This window comes from Leucoraja erinacea, chromosome 2 (genome assembly GCF_028641065.1).
Source record: "Leucoraja erinacea ecotype New England chromosome 2, Leri_hhj_1, whole genome shotgun sequence".
Classification (NCBI taxonomy): Eukaryota; Metazoa; Chordata; class Chondrichthyes; order Rajiformes; family Rajidae; genus Leucoraja; species Leucoraja erinaceus.
Genome location: NC_073378.1, coordinates 102,283,012 through 102,297,351, shown reverse-complemented (window position 1 = coordinate 102,297,351; position 14,340 = coordinate 102,283,012).

Sequence of the window (14,340 nt, the reverse complement as noted above, 5' to 3'; positions counted from 1 at the left end):
TTCCCACAGAGCCTAATAGAGAAAAAATAGTTGAATGATCTAGAGATGTAGCAAAGACTTTTATGTAACCCTTAATATCTCTTATAACACGTAAGACACACTCTAATTCAATTCAAAACATTACATAGACTATACTATTCAAAAACCAAAAGAAATAAACTTTTCCCTAACGTCTCACCCATTTGTGGTAAATGTCAGTCTCAAGAAGCTACCATAGCGCACTCTTTTGTTTTTTGTATAAAAATCCAAAAATTCTGGAACTAAATATTTGAAATATTCACAAAACTATTTAAAATAAAACTGATACCAAAAGCAGAATGGATTATCTTTGGAATAATGGAAGGTAGCCCTGAACTAAACATGTTTCAAAATAATTTATTTAATTACGGGCTAATAACGGGAAAAAAGCTTATACTCAAATTCTGGAAAAACGCTCCTATACCAACAATAAAAATGTGGATTTCAAACATGTTCGAAACATTACACCTGGAAGATATGAGACTCCTCCTCGCAGGCAAAGCACACCACTTCCAAAAGACGTGGTCTGCATTTATGGACTTACTACAAGCATAAGGTGCAACAGTAATTTACAAAATAAATGATGCCAGGATCTGGTAACGGAGGGTGAAAAATATGGTTGGTATATCCCTTTTTGCGGAGTTTTGTATAATACAGCGATTGTTTCTCTTTCTTTCTTTCTTTCTTTCTTTTCTAGGGTCTATTTCTTAACTTTCTTCTCTAACTCTCTTTCTAATGGGCTTTTCTTTTCCCAACACTTTCCTGCACTATCACAACTCTTTCTCACTTTCTTTTATTTCTATCTTTCTTAAAGCTCAAAAAATGAAGGGGTACAACAAATGTAATAAGATATATGTGATGTGTATTACTGTAACTTATTGTACTTCTAATTAAAAAAATAAAATAAAAAAAATATCTCTTATAACAGGTTTGTATTCGATTTCCAGTTCTATCTCACCATGGAAAAAACAATTTGCCTATTTTTTTTCATCTTCCCCAAGGTCACTGAACCCTGATCTACATTTCCATTGTTTTGTCTGTCCTGCCCCCCCCCCTCCCCTCCCCCCCTCCCCCCTCCCATCCCCCACCTCCCACCCCCCCCCCCACCTCATCCCCCACCCCCCACCACTCTCCATAAAACAAGTGCTTACATTTTGATGGTGATTCACACGTCCCATAAACCTCCAGTGCAAATATTCTTCTTATCGTTCTGTTGCAAATGACCCTCTCTGTGACTCCTAACCATGTTTAATTTTTCTCATTGTTATGCTAATTGTATATCTATTTATTCACCCAAAAATTTAACCAAACTGATCCTTCCACATTGTTACTTATGGGTACCAGTTGTGTGCAAATTGGGTGTCATATTGATACTGGGCTTGACATTAAATATTTCAAAAGCAGTACTTTATTTGCTATAGAAACAAAACTAGATGTTCAGAAGTCAGGTAAGATACTTTCAAAACAAAAATCTTATTGGGTAATTTTCTTTCTTTTCTCGTGTATACATGTGCAGGGATGTTGATGTGTAATTCATTGTGTACACAGGGGTGTGATTGTATACATAGGGGCACATGTGTTTTCATTCTTCTGCTTATCTTTGTTCTGCCTTGACAACAACGTACATTTATCATCTGTAACGATGGGACAATATCTAAAATGCTAATTGTTCCATTAGCTAACGGAAAGTGTTTCCAACATTTTCTATTTTTTGAACACCCAGCATTTAGTATCTCTTTCCCCTTGTACATTTTTATTTAAAAGAAAATATTTGGTGTTATGCTACAATTGATGCTGAACTCACTGTGGAGTTGGCGTTCTCTAATCTATCTCACTATCTTAAATATAATGTATTAAATGGACTGTGTGGAACAAGTCGATAAAGTCTGTTAAACACAAAACATTAAGTTGCAATAATCAGATTTGCAGTCCCATTAATCCACTTTGACTGTGCAGAGCCATTAAACAATACTCCATTTAGCTTAATTTTCTGTGTAAATCAAATTTATTTTCATTGATTGCATTCAGGTAACAAAAAAATCTAAATTGCTGCCTTATGTCTGCTTATGCAATGGTTTGAGATGTGAGATATGAGATATGTCAAGATAGTTTTGACTAATGCTAAGGTACTAATACATCTGATGGCTTCCTGTAAGAATGCTATCAAACAAATCTAAATTATATCACTTCCTAACATCTGCTAACTTTTTGAATGTCTTAACTGTGCCTTTGTAACTTTGCTAATTCTCAGGCTGGATGGCCTGGCCTTTTTTTCCAATATATGATTAACTCTTGGAAAAATGATTAATATAATATTTTTAACTGAAATGCTCCATTGTTTTATGCTTTCAAGCTCATGCTGTAGAAATGACATTTTATCAAAACTCCAGATTGTTTAAAGCTTCGGGCACCATATCCATAAGGTCGGATAACACATAGAACTTTATATCCAGACTATAGTGGAGTATTAGATTTGATGATAAAAATCTATGGGTAGGGAGGATCTTTACCTTAGAAAGGAGTAGATACACAAAGTAAACATGTTACAAACAAAGTTATTGGAGTGTTGCAAGCCTTACACATTTAAAACAAATCTACACTTTATCTGTAGCTGTAACAATAAGTTGTAACTGTTTATTTTCTCTTTTGCACTACTGGTATGCAGGTATGGTATGATTGCCTGAATAACATGCAAAACAACATTTTTCATTGTATCTCCATAGACATGGCAGCAATAATCCAATACCAATACCATTTGTAACTGCCATCATGGTTTTGTTTTTGTTTCCAGAAATAATAACCATGCAATAACTTGCAAATATAGCATGAACAAAATTTAGTGTATTGGGTTTGAAGATTTCGAGGCATTCAGTCGGAGTGATTCCTCTCTCCATCCAGTCGTGGGCTCGTGTGTTGAGCTGGTTCCATTCATCTTTCTAGATGTTGGTCCTTGCTGTTTCTTTGGTTGTCTGGAGAGGTGGGACTGTCTGCAAGAAACTGGCTCTAGATTTCAGTCGGGGTGGAGGTGCTGTGTGTCCATGCAGGGGGTGCCTGGTATCGATCTCTTGTGCTCTCCGCTCGTCTTGGGCGACGATGGATTGTCTGATATGGGGTGGGGGGGGGGGGGGCATTACCAGCTAGGGCGTAGAGGCACGGGACTGGCGTTGTCTTTATGCATCCCATGATAAGCAGCAGGTATCGTTGAGGGCTGTGTCAACCAGTTTGGTGTGGTGGGAGCGGCTCCAGCTTGAGCACGCGTATTCAGCTGTGGAGAAGCACAGGGCTAGGGCAGTTGCACGGATGGTTGGTGGATCAGCGCCCCACTTTGAGTTTACCAGTTTGCGCAGGATGTTGTTGCGAGTGTTGACCTTGGCTTTGGTGTTCTGAAGGTGGGTTTTGAAAGAGAGTGTCCTGTCGAGTGTGACGCCGAGGTACACGGGGTGGAGGTGGTTGGAGAGTGTGTGGCCATCCCATGAGATGCTCAGTTGTTTTCCTGCATCTCGATTTTTAAGATGGAAGCTGCATAGTTGGGTTTTTGATGGGTTGGGTTTCAGGTGGTTGTTATTATAGTAGATTGTCATCTCTTGGAGGGCGGGCGCTTTCCAGGACAGACTCGATCTTCTGGAAGTTCTCCTGTTGGGTGGTGATGCAGAGGTCATCAGCATAGATGAAGCGGCAGCATTGTGGGGGAAGTGGTTGGTCGTTGGTGTAGATGTTGAAGAGGAGGGGGGCCAGTACGCTGCCTTGTGGTAGGCCATTCTTTTGGGCTTTCCATTTGCTCTTCTTGTTGTTTAGTTGAACGAAGAAGCGCCTGTTGTTGAGAAGGCTTTTGATGACTTGGCACAGGTCGAGGTCACCAGTCATGTCAAAACGTTTCCTGATCATGGTGCGGTGCTGGACAGTGTCGTAGGCAGCGGTGAGATCTATGAAAGCTGCTCTGGTGATGAGTTTGCACTCAAAACCATCCTCAATGTGTTGGGTGAGGTTCAGTAGCTGCCCGGCACAGGAGCTGTGAAGCAGCAACTCTACCGCTGTGCCACTGTGCTGCAAAGAAAAATGTGAAGATCATGGTGGACCAAAGGTAGTTGATGGGATGGATGGGTGGTTTGGGAGCTGGTAGTTGATGTGCTACTTCTGCCCTATATACTTGGCCATTGTATGCTCCTGGCAAAAACATGCCAGGTTCTTAGTTATGTGCCAGATACTGCTCCATCCTGATCAGTCATGGCTTTGGGCCAGGAATTCCCACGAGTCCATAAGGATGTTACACTCTTTCAGGATCAGCGTGTTCCCTGTTCCTCCTGGTAATTTCTTGAAGAAGAGAGTAGATTGCCTGTTTCTAGAGTTTAGTGGCAAGTATTTACATTGCATAGTCCACATGTCGGAGGTAACTGAACGTCATTGGTGCCTCGATACACAAGATTCATGATTCAAGATTTAAGAGAGTTTATTGTCATGTGTTCCTGATAGGACAATGAAATTCTTGCTTTGCTTCAGCACAACAGAACATACGAGGTATGACTACATAACAGATCAGTGTGTCCATATACCATTATATAAGTATATACACACATGAATAAATAAACGGATAAAGTGCAAATTGATAATGGGCTATTAATTTTCAGAGTTTTGTCCGAGCCAAGTTTAATAGCCTGATGGCTGTGGGGAAGTAGCTATTCCTGAACCTTGTCATTGCAGTCTTCAGGCTCCTGTACCTTCTACCTGAAGGTAGCAGAGAGATGAGTGTGTGGCTTCTCAGGAAGTAGAGGCACTGGTGTGCTTTCTTAATAATTGCATCAGTGTTCTCGGACCAGGAGAGATCTTCAGAGATGTGCACGCCCAGGAATTTGAAGCTCTTGACCCTTTCAACCATCGACCCGTTTATATAAACGGGACTGTGGGTCCCCATCCTACTCCTTCCAAAGTTCACAATCAGTTCCTTGGTTTTGCTGGTGTTGAGGGCCAGGTTATTGCGCTGGCACCATATGGACAGTCGCTCGATCTCTCTTCTATACTCTGACTCATCCCCATCAGTGATACGTCCCACAACAGTGGTGTCGTCAGCGAACTTGATGATGGAGTTCGCACTATGACCGGCTACGCAGTCATGAGTATAGAGTAAATACAGCAGGGGGCTGAGCACGCAGTCTTGAGGTGCACCCGTGCTGATTGTTATTGAGGCTGACACATTTCCACAAATACGAACAGACTGTGGTCTGTGGATGAGAAAGTCAAGGATCCAATTGCAGAGGGAAGCGTAGAGACCCAGTTCTGCAAGTTTGGTAACCAGCTTGGAGGGGATGATTGTATTAAATGCCGAGCTGTAATCAATGAATAACAGCCTGACATGAGTTTTTGTTGTTCAAGTGGTCCAGAGCAGAGTGGATAGCCAGTGAGATCGCATCCACCGTTGATCTGTTGTGGCGGTTAGCGAACTGCAGTGGGTCCAGGTTTTTGTCGAAGTAGAAGTTGATTTGAGCCATGATCAACCTCTAAAAGCATTTCATCACCACAGACGTTAGTGCCACTGGTCGATAGTTATTGAGGCACGTCACCTTACTCTTCTTGGGCACTGGTATGATTGATGCCCCGCTAAAGCAGGTGGGAACCTCTCAGAAGTGAGAGGTTGAAAATGTCTGTAAAACCTTTGTAAAAAATGTCCGAAAAAGTTCCAGCCAATTGCTCTGCACAGGTTTTTAGAACATGACCGGGTATACCATCAGGTCCAGGCACTTTTCGAGAGTTCACCACTCTGAAGGATTTCCTGATGTCGGCCTCTGTGACTGAGACTGAAATACCATCACAGCGAATGGGGGCTCGGGAAGGCACATCAGTATTCTCCCTATCAAAGCATGCGTAAAACGCATTGAGCTCGCAAGGGAGTGATGTTTCGCCGACATTCGAGCTGCCTCCTGATTTTGCCTTGTAGGAGGTGATTGCATTCAGGCCCCACCACAGCTGCCTCATCCTCCAGTTTGGAGCAGAAGTCCCTTTTGGCCATTTTGATGGCCTTACCAAGGTCGTATCTGGACTTCTTGTAGACCACTGTTTCATCAGACATGAATGCCCAGTGTCTGGTCTTCAGAAGAGTGCGGATCTCAAAGTTCAACCAAGGTTTCTGATTGGGAAACACTCGGAAGGTTTTGTAGGGATGCAGTCCTCCACACATGTCTTAATGAAGTCTGTAACGACTGTGGCATATTCGTTCATGTCCGTTGCCGAGTTCTTGAACATTGCACAGTCTACAGAATCCAAACAGTCCTGGAGTTGTTCCTCTGCCCCCCCCCCCCTTCCCCGACCAGCTCTGTACTGTCCCCACCTCCGGGGGTGCGCTCTTTAATTGCTGCCCGTTAATTGCTGCTCCTGGTAATTGCTATCGTGTATTTACCGAAGTGAGGGCGAGGGATGGAGTGATAGGCATTCTTGATGGTGGTGTAGCAGTGGTCGAGGGTGTTAGGTCCTCTGGTGCAGCAGGAGACATGTTGGTGGAAGTTAGGGAGTGATTTCTTGAGGTTTGCCTTATTGAAGTCCCCAGCAACGGTGGTAAATGCCTCTGGGTAAGACGTCTGGTGTTTGTTGACCACGGTGTGCAGCTCCTCCAGTGCCAGACGGACGTCTGCCTGGGGTGGGATGTAGACCACAGTCAGGATGATGGAGGTGAATTCCCTTGGGAAGTAGAAGGGACGGCACTTCACCGCCAGATGTTCGAGGTGTGGAGAGCAGGAGTTGGACAGGACTGCCAGGTCTGAGCACCACGCAGAGTTGACCATGAGGCAGACGCCCCCTCCTCTCCCTTTCCCAGATGCCAGTGTACGGTCCATACGGTGCATGGAGAAACATTCAGACTATTAGCCTGCAAAAGGGAGCTGATGTGAGTTTACTTATCCTGGCAAGATAAGGAGAATTTAATGGAAATAATGTTGGTAATGCCGCAGCAGTGCTTTGGGATGCCCGCTGTAGGTTGTCCAATAATTCCTGCTCAGAGTTTCAGCCTGCACTAAGATCTTGATCTTCAAAACCTCTTTCCTTCAAACAGCCAAAGACTATGTAGTTGCACTGAAAGAGATAATGAATTTCATCATCAGTTTCTGCCTTTACTGAGAATTAGCTCCTGAAATATGGGAAACAATTCCGATTTTCCAGGATCCTATCATGGACTTTTATTGCCAGCTTTGGGGATAGGTGATAGGGCAGATCGGCAAGGGGCCTTATTTTGAAGACGTTGAGTGTAAGACCCATTTATTCTCATGGGCTTCAGAGAATAAATTGATCACGATTTAGAGCTTGCCTATAGATAGCAGCATGTGGACGTTTTGTGTGCATACTGCAAGTGAATGACAAGGATTGTTGTGAGCTTGGTTCTGGAGTGCAGGTGATGGGCAATGCAAGGTTTCCCATTCATTTCACAGGTTTGTTCACTCTGGTGGGAAGCTTGTTTGATGGTTATTGCTAGAAATGTCCATGGCAGATAAATAACTAATTAGGGTAGAAGCATGGCCTAAGCGATCTCCCAGTTGCTAAACATTTTAACTCCCTTTCCCAACATTTTAACTCCCACTGTCCTTTCTGTCCTAGGCCTCCTCCACTGTCAGAGGGAGGACACACACAAATTGGAAGAACAGCACCACATATTTCACTAGGGTAGCTTACAACCCAGCTGCATGAATAGTGATTACTCTAACTTCAAGTAACCCCAGCAATCCCTCTCTTTGCATCCCTTATCTCACCCAATTCCTATTGCTAATTTCACCATTTTGATTCCTTCATTATCATCTTGTCCCCAGCCAACAATTGACCATTGTGGGTTCCACCTTTCCTGAGTTATCGATGCAGGCTTTGCTTTGTTCTGTACCTTCCCTACCTCCAGTGTCCTCCTCCCTGACTCTCAGTCTGATGAATGGTCTTAACCCAAAACACCACCTATTCCTTTTATCCAGAGATGCGGCCTGACCTGCTGAGTTTCCAGCATTTTGTGTCTATCACCGATATAAGAGTGTTCTTTTAATCTTTTATCAGACTCAGCCATAAATGATGCGCAAGGAGTGTTAAAATTATTTTTAAGCTTTCAATATTTCAACTCGCATGTCTCTGCTTCATCCATTATCCAGGAAAACATTTAAAAACGTATGCATCCTGCAGGCATTGGAAGGCAATTTTTCTCCAGTACCGATGACATTTGAGTAACCAAATAATTTTCAAAAATTAATAAAACTGGATGCATAAAGATGGAGAGATTGAAACTCAGTTAAACTTAAATGCATTAGAAGTCAGTGTCGGCTCATTGGCTGCAATCTTAACTGTTGAGTTCAATGGTATGAAATTATACTTCACCTTTGAGCATCTGGGCTTGTCATCCACCTTAGTACCATCCCGAGGAAGAACTCAACTGTGAGGGCTGCTTCCAGATGAGCTTTTAAACTGATCTGTTCAATCTCCAATTGTTTAAAAGCCAGGACTTTTTCTCTGTGAGTTAACCAATATTTCATCTTCAGCCCATGCTTGAAACAGATTACAAATGTAAATTATTCCAAGTGCTAGAAATCTTTAATAAAGCAGAAGGAGGAAAGGGAAGGAAAGAACAGATGAAAGTTTGTGATAAAGTAAAATATTGAGGGAATCAGTGCTGGAACGGTCAATAGTACAGTACAGGGTGAGAAAGGATGGTAATGACTTTATATTGGGAAAGCAGCCTTGCGAATTTCAATGGAAGAACATTTTGGAATCAATGATCAAAACTCCATAAGTTCAAAGATAGTCATGAATAGACCTGGAGGATTGGGAAAAGTACTAAATTAGGGTAAGGGAAATTACAATATTATTAAACAGGAGCATGGGCGGAAATCCTGGGGGGATGGGGGACATACATGTAAGGTTTCAGAAGAATTCAGACCGGGCCTTTGAGGAATATAAAACAAGTAGGAAGGTAATTAAGCAGACAACTAGAAGGGCCTAAAGGGGCCATGAAATGTCATTGCCAAGTCAGATCAAATAAAATCCCAATGCATTTTGTACATATATTAAAATGAGAGGGAGAAGATTAAACCATTCGAAGATAAAGGAGAGAATTTGTGTTTGGGGTCAGTGTTCGGGAAGATATTGGAGAGGGTTCTTCATAAAACGATTTACTCTCAACTGAAATATAATGGGATAATTAGGGGAAGTCAGCATGATTTTGTCTGCAGCAGGTCACATCTTATGAAGTTGCCTGAGTTTTTTGAGGAGGTGGCGCAGTGGTAGAGTTGCTGCCTCACAGCGCCAGAGACCCGGGTTTGAGCCTGACTATGGGTGCTGTCTGTGCGGAGTTTGTACATTCTCCCTGTGACTGCATTCCCCAGGTGCTCCTGTTTCCACCCACATTCCAAAAAAAGTGGGGTTTTGTAGGTTAATTAGCTTATGCAAATTGTCCCGAATGTGTAGGAGAGAACTAGTGTACGGGTGATTACTGATGGTACAAACTCGGGCTGTCGGACCTGTTTGCATGCTAATTCTCTAAACTAAACTAAAACATCAAAGGGGAGATCTGATAGAAGTGTATACAATTGTGCGAGGCACAGATAGGGTGGACAGATAGAATATGTTTTCCAAAGTGAAAATATTAAAGACTAGAGGACATAGCTTTAATGTCAGAGGGGGAGACTCTAAAGGAGTTTGTAGGGCAAGTATTTTTACCCAGAGAGCAGGGGATGCCTAATCTGTGCACTGCCAGAGGTGGTGGTGGTGATGGGAGATATGATAGTGGTATTTAAGAGGCTTTTAGGTTGTCTCGTGGATATGTAGGGAATGGAGGGATATAGATCACATGCAGACAGAGGAGATTAACCTAGCATTATGCTTGGCTCAGATGTTGTGGGCAAAGGGCTTGTTCTTATGCTGTACTGTTCTATGTTCTATAGTAGTTCTGGAGGACATGTAAATGGAAGAAACAGTATTATTATCTGATTTTTCCAGAAGAAAAATGTGAATTCTAGTAATATGAAATACAAACAAGGTAAAGCTATCTGTTTGAAACTGGCTCAAGTTAGTGTTGAATATGGAAGGCATTAATATTCCTAGTCAGAAGATAAGGAGTTGCTCCTCAAATTATTGTTGCATATGGTTGGAACAATGTGGGAGATCAAAGATATTATGTAGGTTTTTTTTTCACTTAATACACATTACCAGAATACTACCAATATTCTCCTTCTTGAATCTTGCTGTGCACACATCTGACTCTTGTACAGTATGATACTGATTGTACTAAGACACATTCCATTGGAAATAAGGGAGATGTATGAATTCAAGTTGCTTAATGTGAGTTTGTTGTCCAACGTTATTAACTCATTGTAATATTGAGAAAATTATAGAAATTAAAGCATTTTTGTTCACTTTAAAAATAAAAGTAATGTGAAATACAAGTACAAAATGCATGGCCAAAATATGTTTACAGCTAGAATTAAGCAATTCGCCCTGTGATCCATGAAAAATTAATACAGGTTTACATCATAGGAATTTGCAAGATAAGTAATCAACTGTCATTTCCTGTTTTGCTGTTGTACAAGCAAAATATTAATCCTTTGTTTTCCAGATGCCGAGAGACCTTCTATGTATTTCTATCATTTTTGGCTTTCCTTGCAGAATGATAGATTTGTGGAAGGGAATTATGAAGCAATAATCCAATCAAGAGAGTTCAAATGATGTGCTCAACCAGAAGATTGAACCTCAAGCAGTTTATGAACATTTTGTAAAACCTCAGATAGGATTACGAGCTTCAGCTTCCTCTTATATCTCTGAGCTTTACTTTAATACATTTTTATATATTAAAAGGCATTTTTCTTCAGCTGCCAAATGTGATTGTGAAGCTGGAGCAATGCAATACAGGAGTGATGGTTTTATGACTGATTATAAAGTTTAACCTTAAGGAATCCTGTAATGCTCAGCCACACTACATTAAAAAAAATAGTTTTCCTATTTATTTAAACATTCATGGAACAAATAATATAAATCTTACACACAGAACAAAGCAGGAATTATAATGAGCGCGAGGCTAATAATCATTTTGTGTGCAAAACACAAAATGCTGGAGTAACTCAGCAGATTGGGCAGCGTCTGTAGAGGGAATAAATAGGTGACATTTGGGTCAGCACCCTTTCTCAATCTGAAGAAAGGTCCCTTCCCAAAATATGTCTATCCATTTCCTCCACAGATGCCATCTGACTTTCTGAGGTATTCCAGCACTTTGTGTTTTGTTCACAATTCTAGCATCTGCAGTTCCTTGTTTGATCATTTAGTGTGATCGTGTAAAATGAATGTTAGCAAATCACCAGCCAATTTATATATCTCCTGCTTTTTAATTCTGTTGAAGTATATCCACTATTACTTGGTAGAAAACAACATCCATTCCACTACTTTAAAAGTATGTTATCTATGGACTCCATGTCATAGAGTCATACAGCATGGAAACAGACCCTTTGACCCAACGCCCACACCGACCAACATGTCTCATCTCAACTACCCACCTGCCTGCATTTTGCCCATGGCCCTCCAAACCTCTCCTGTCCATGTACCTGAATAATTGTTTCTTAAACACTGCAATAGTTCCTGCTTCAACTATCTCCTCTGGCAGCTCATTCCATACACCCACCACCCTTTGTTTGAAAACATTATCCCTCAGATTCCTATTAAGTATTTCCCCTTCACCTTTAACCTATGCCCTCTAATTCTCAATTCCTCTATTCTGGGCAACAGACGCTGTGTGTCTAACTGATCTATTCCTCTCACATTTTATAAGATCACCCCTCATTCTCCTGCTCTCCAAGGGTTAGAGTCCCAGCCTGCTCAGCCTTTCCCTATAGCCCAGACCCTCTAGTCCTGGCAACATCCTCGTAAATCTTCTGTTTGTAGTAATATAATCATTCATCCCTTGATATTGTGGAGGACAACCAGAATAACACATCGGGTTTTTTTTGTTGCATTGAGCATGTCAGTGACTATTCTTGTTCAATGTTTTATGACCTATTTTTGTTTGTAATAGTTGTCTTTAGATTGAATGGCGGTGAGTCGATTAGAACAGTAGAGAGACATCTTGTATTATGAGGTCCTAAATTAGTCATGTTATGTGATGTTTCTGGGATCAGCAACAGACATAATACCACTTGAATATTGTGATTACTAACTGCACCATTAGTTTTCATTATACAACATATATTGCCTTGTAACGTGTATTAAAAGCATTTTGATTTTCAAAATATCCAAGTTATTACATGATTCAAACAGCATAAACAAATACTATTTTAAATAGTATCTGCAGATCCTTCCCCCACAGTCTCTGAAGCAGTAATCTATTTATGGCAGATATGTTTGGTTTCAATTAACAATGTTAGTTACATTCGTTCATTGAAGCACTTTACTTTAATATTTGCAGGGGAGCACTTAACATTGTCACTGATGTCAAGTGATGCGCTTCCAGTCAAGCTGTTGCAGAATAAGGTCCAACAGTGTGGCACTTATTCTGGAGGTTAGGCAGGCTTGAAATTCAACAGCTTCTGTATACAACGTGCTCTCCAACAATATATGAAGCTCATCCAGCTGGCTGTAAAGTGACTCCTATTTCGCTGTATAGTACAAAGTACAGGAGCAAGCTACTTCAGGTTAATGAAGATACAGAGAACAATGAAGTACCGAAATGCTATCTGGGAGCTGAGGCCAAGTTCTAGGCCATTCATTAAGGAGGAAAATCGATCCATGCTGACCCAGACCCAGAAGGTAATTCAAGACTGGATAAGGTATGGTTTAACTAACTTCAAACTATTCCATATTGTGAGCTTGAGTTAGATATGCATGGGAAGTAATAGCTATACTTATTGTCATGCTTGCAATAATAAAAAATCAATAAACCAAGCCGTCTGTCTGTCTGTCTGTCTGTCTGTCTGTCTGTCTGTCTGTCTCTCTCTCTCTCTGCCTCCTTCAAAGATAAAGATTTTCTCTTGAAATGATTGACAAAATATCTCAGTGTAACAAAGCTTGAGATTTGCTGAAGCAGAATCTGAAGATTCACTTCTTTCTGTCCGATTGGAATAAATATTTATCAAACAATGGAAGGTGGTTCAACCATTCCTTCTCACTAAACTTTGCTGTTTGATTATTGGCTTATTATTATTATTTTAATCAACATAAAATAATGCAGGCAAATGGGAATTGCTCAGTTATGAAACATGGTCGACGTAGACAAGTTGAGTGAAAGGCCTGTTTCTCTTGCTTCTGTGCTCTATGGCCATGAGTCTAAAGCCTTACAAAATTGTTTAATTAAATGGGAAACAGAAAATCTAGAAAAATTATCATAATCAAAGATTGCATCCAAGAGGGACCAGTTCTGAGAAGCATGGTGGTCTTACAATGGAATGGCATTCCTAATCATGGCCACATTATTTCAATGGATGTACTAATTTAATAATGTAATTGTCAGAGTTTAAAAAGTGCTAACTATTTTTTGTTTAATCTCTGCACCAGCATTAATCTGTTGAAAGATTCAAAGGCATATATATTTGAATTCAAATGTCTACCTTGTATTTGTTTTGTTAATATGAATAGATAGTTGTTTTTGGCACCACAGATTATTACAATTCCTTGCCATGGGAGCTTTTTCAGAAACTAGTGCTCAAGAACAGGCCCATAGGCCCACAATGTCAGTGTCAAAATGATGCCAAGACCAACACTTATCTACATGCATACAACCCATATCCTTCCATTCCCTACATATTAATATTCTTATCCAAATGTTTTTAAATATCACTAATGTATCCTTCTCAGCCACCGACCCGAACAATGCATTCCAATTGGTCACGACCCTCTATGTAAAAAACCTGCCTCACACATCTTCTTTAAACTTTGCCCCTCTCACCTTAAAGTTGTGCCCTCTAGTATTTGATTGTTTCCATCCAGGGAAAAAGATTCTGACTGTCTACCCTATCTATGCCTCTCATAATGGTGTGTTCTTCTGTCAGGTCTCCCCACAGCCTTCAGCTTCCTGGACAAAACAATCCAATTTTACTTCAGAGTCACGTGAGTGACTACGTGAAGAACCCCACCAGGACGCATGCGTGTCATATCGCTTTCACGCTTGCGAAACGACAGGCGGGGTGGAGCGTTCCCCCGCAGCGGTAAGTTTGAAACCGCGACCTGCAGGTAAGTGATTTACTCTGCGGTAGTTTTTGTCCCCGCGCTGTTTTTACACAGGGGGGAAGCTGGACAAAATAGTGTCCACAAGTGCTGCGGGTGAAGCTGGCTGGGGAGGACCGCGAAGTTGCGGGAGCCAGCAGCAGCTGAAGGCACAAGCCCCGTAAGTGG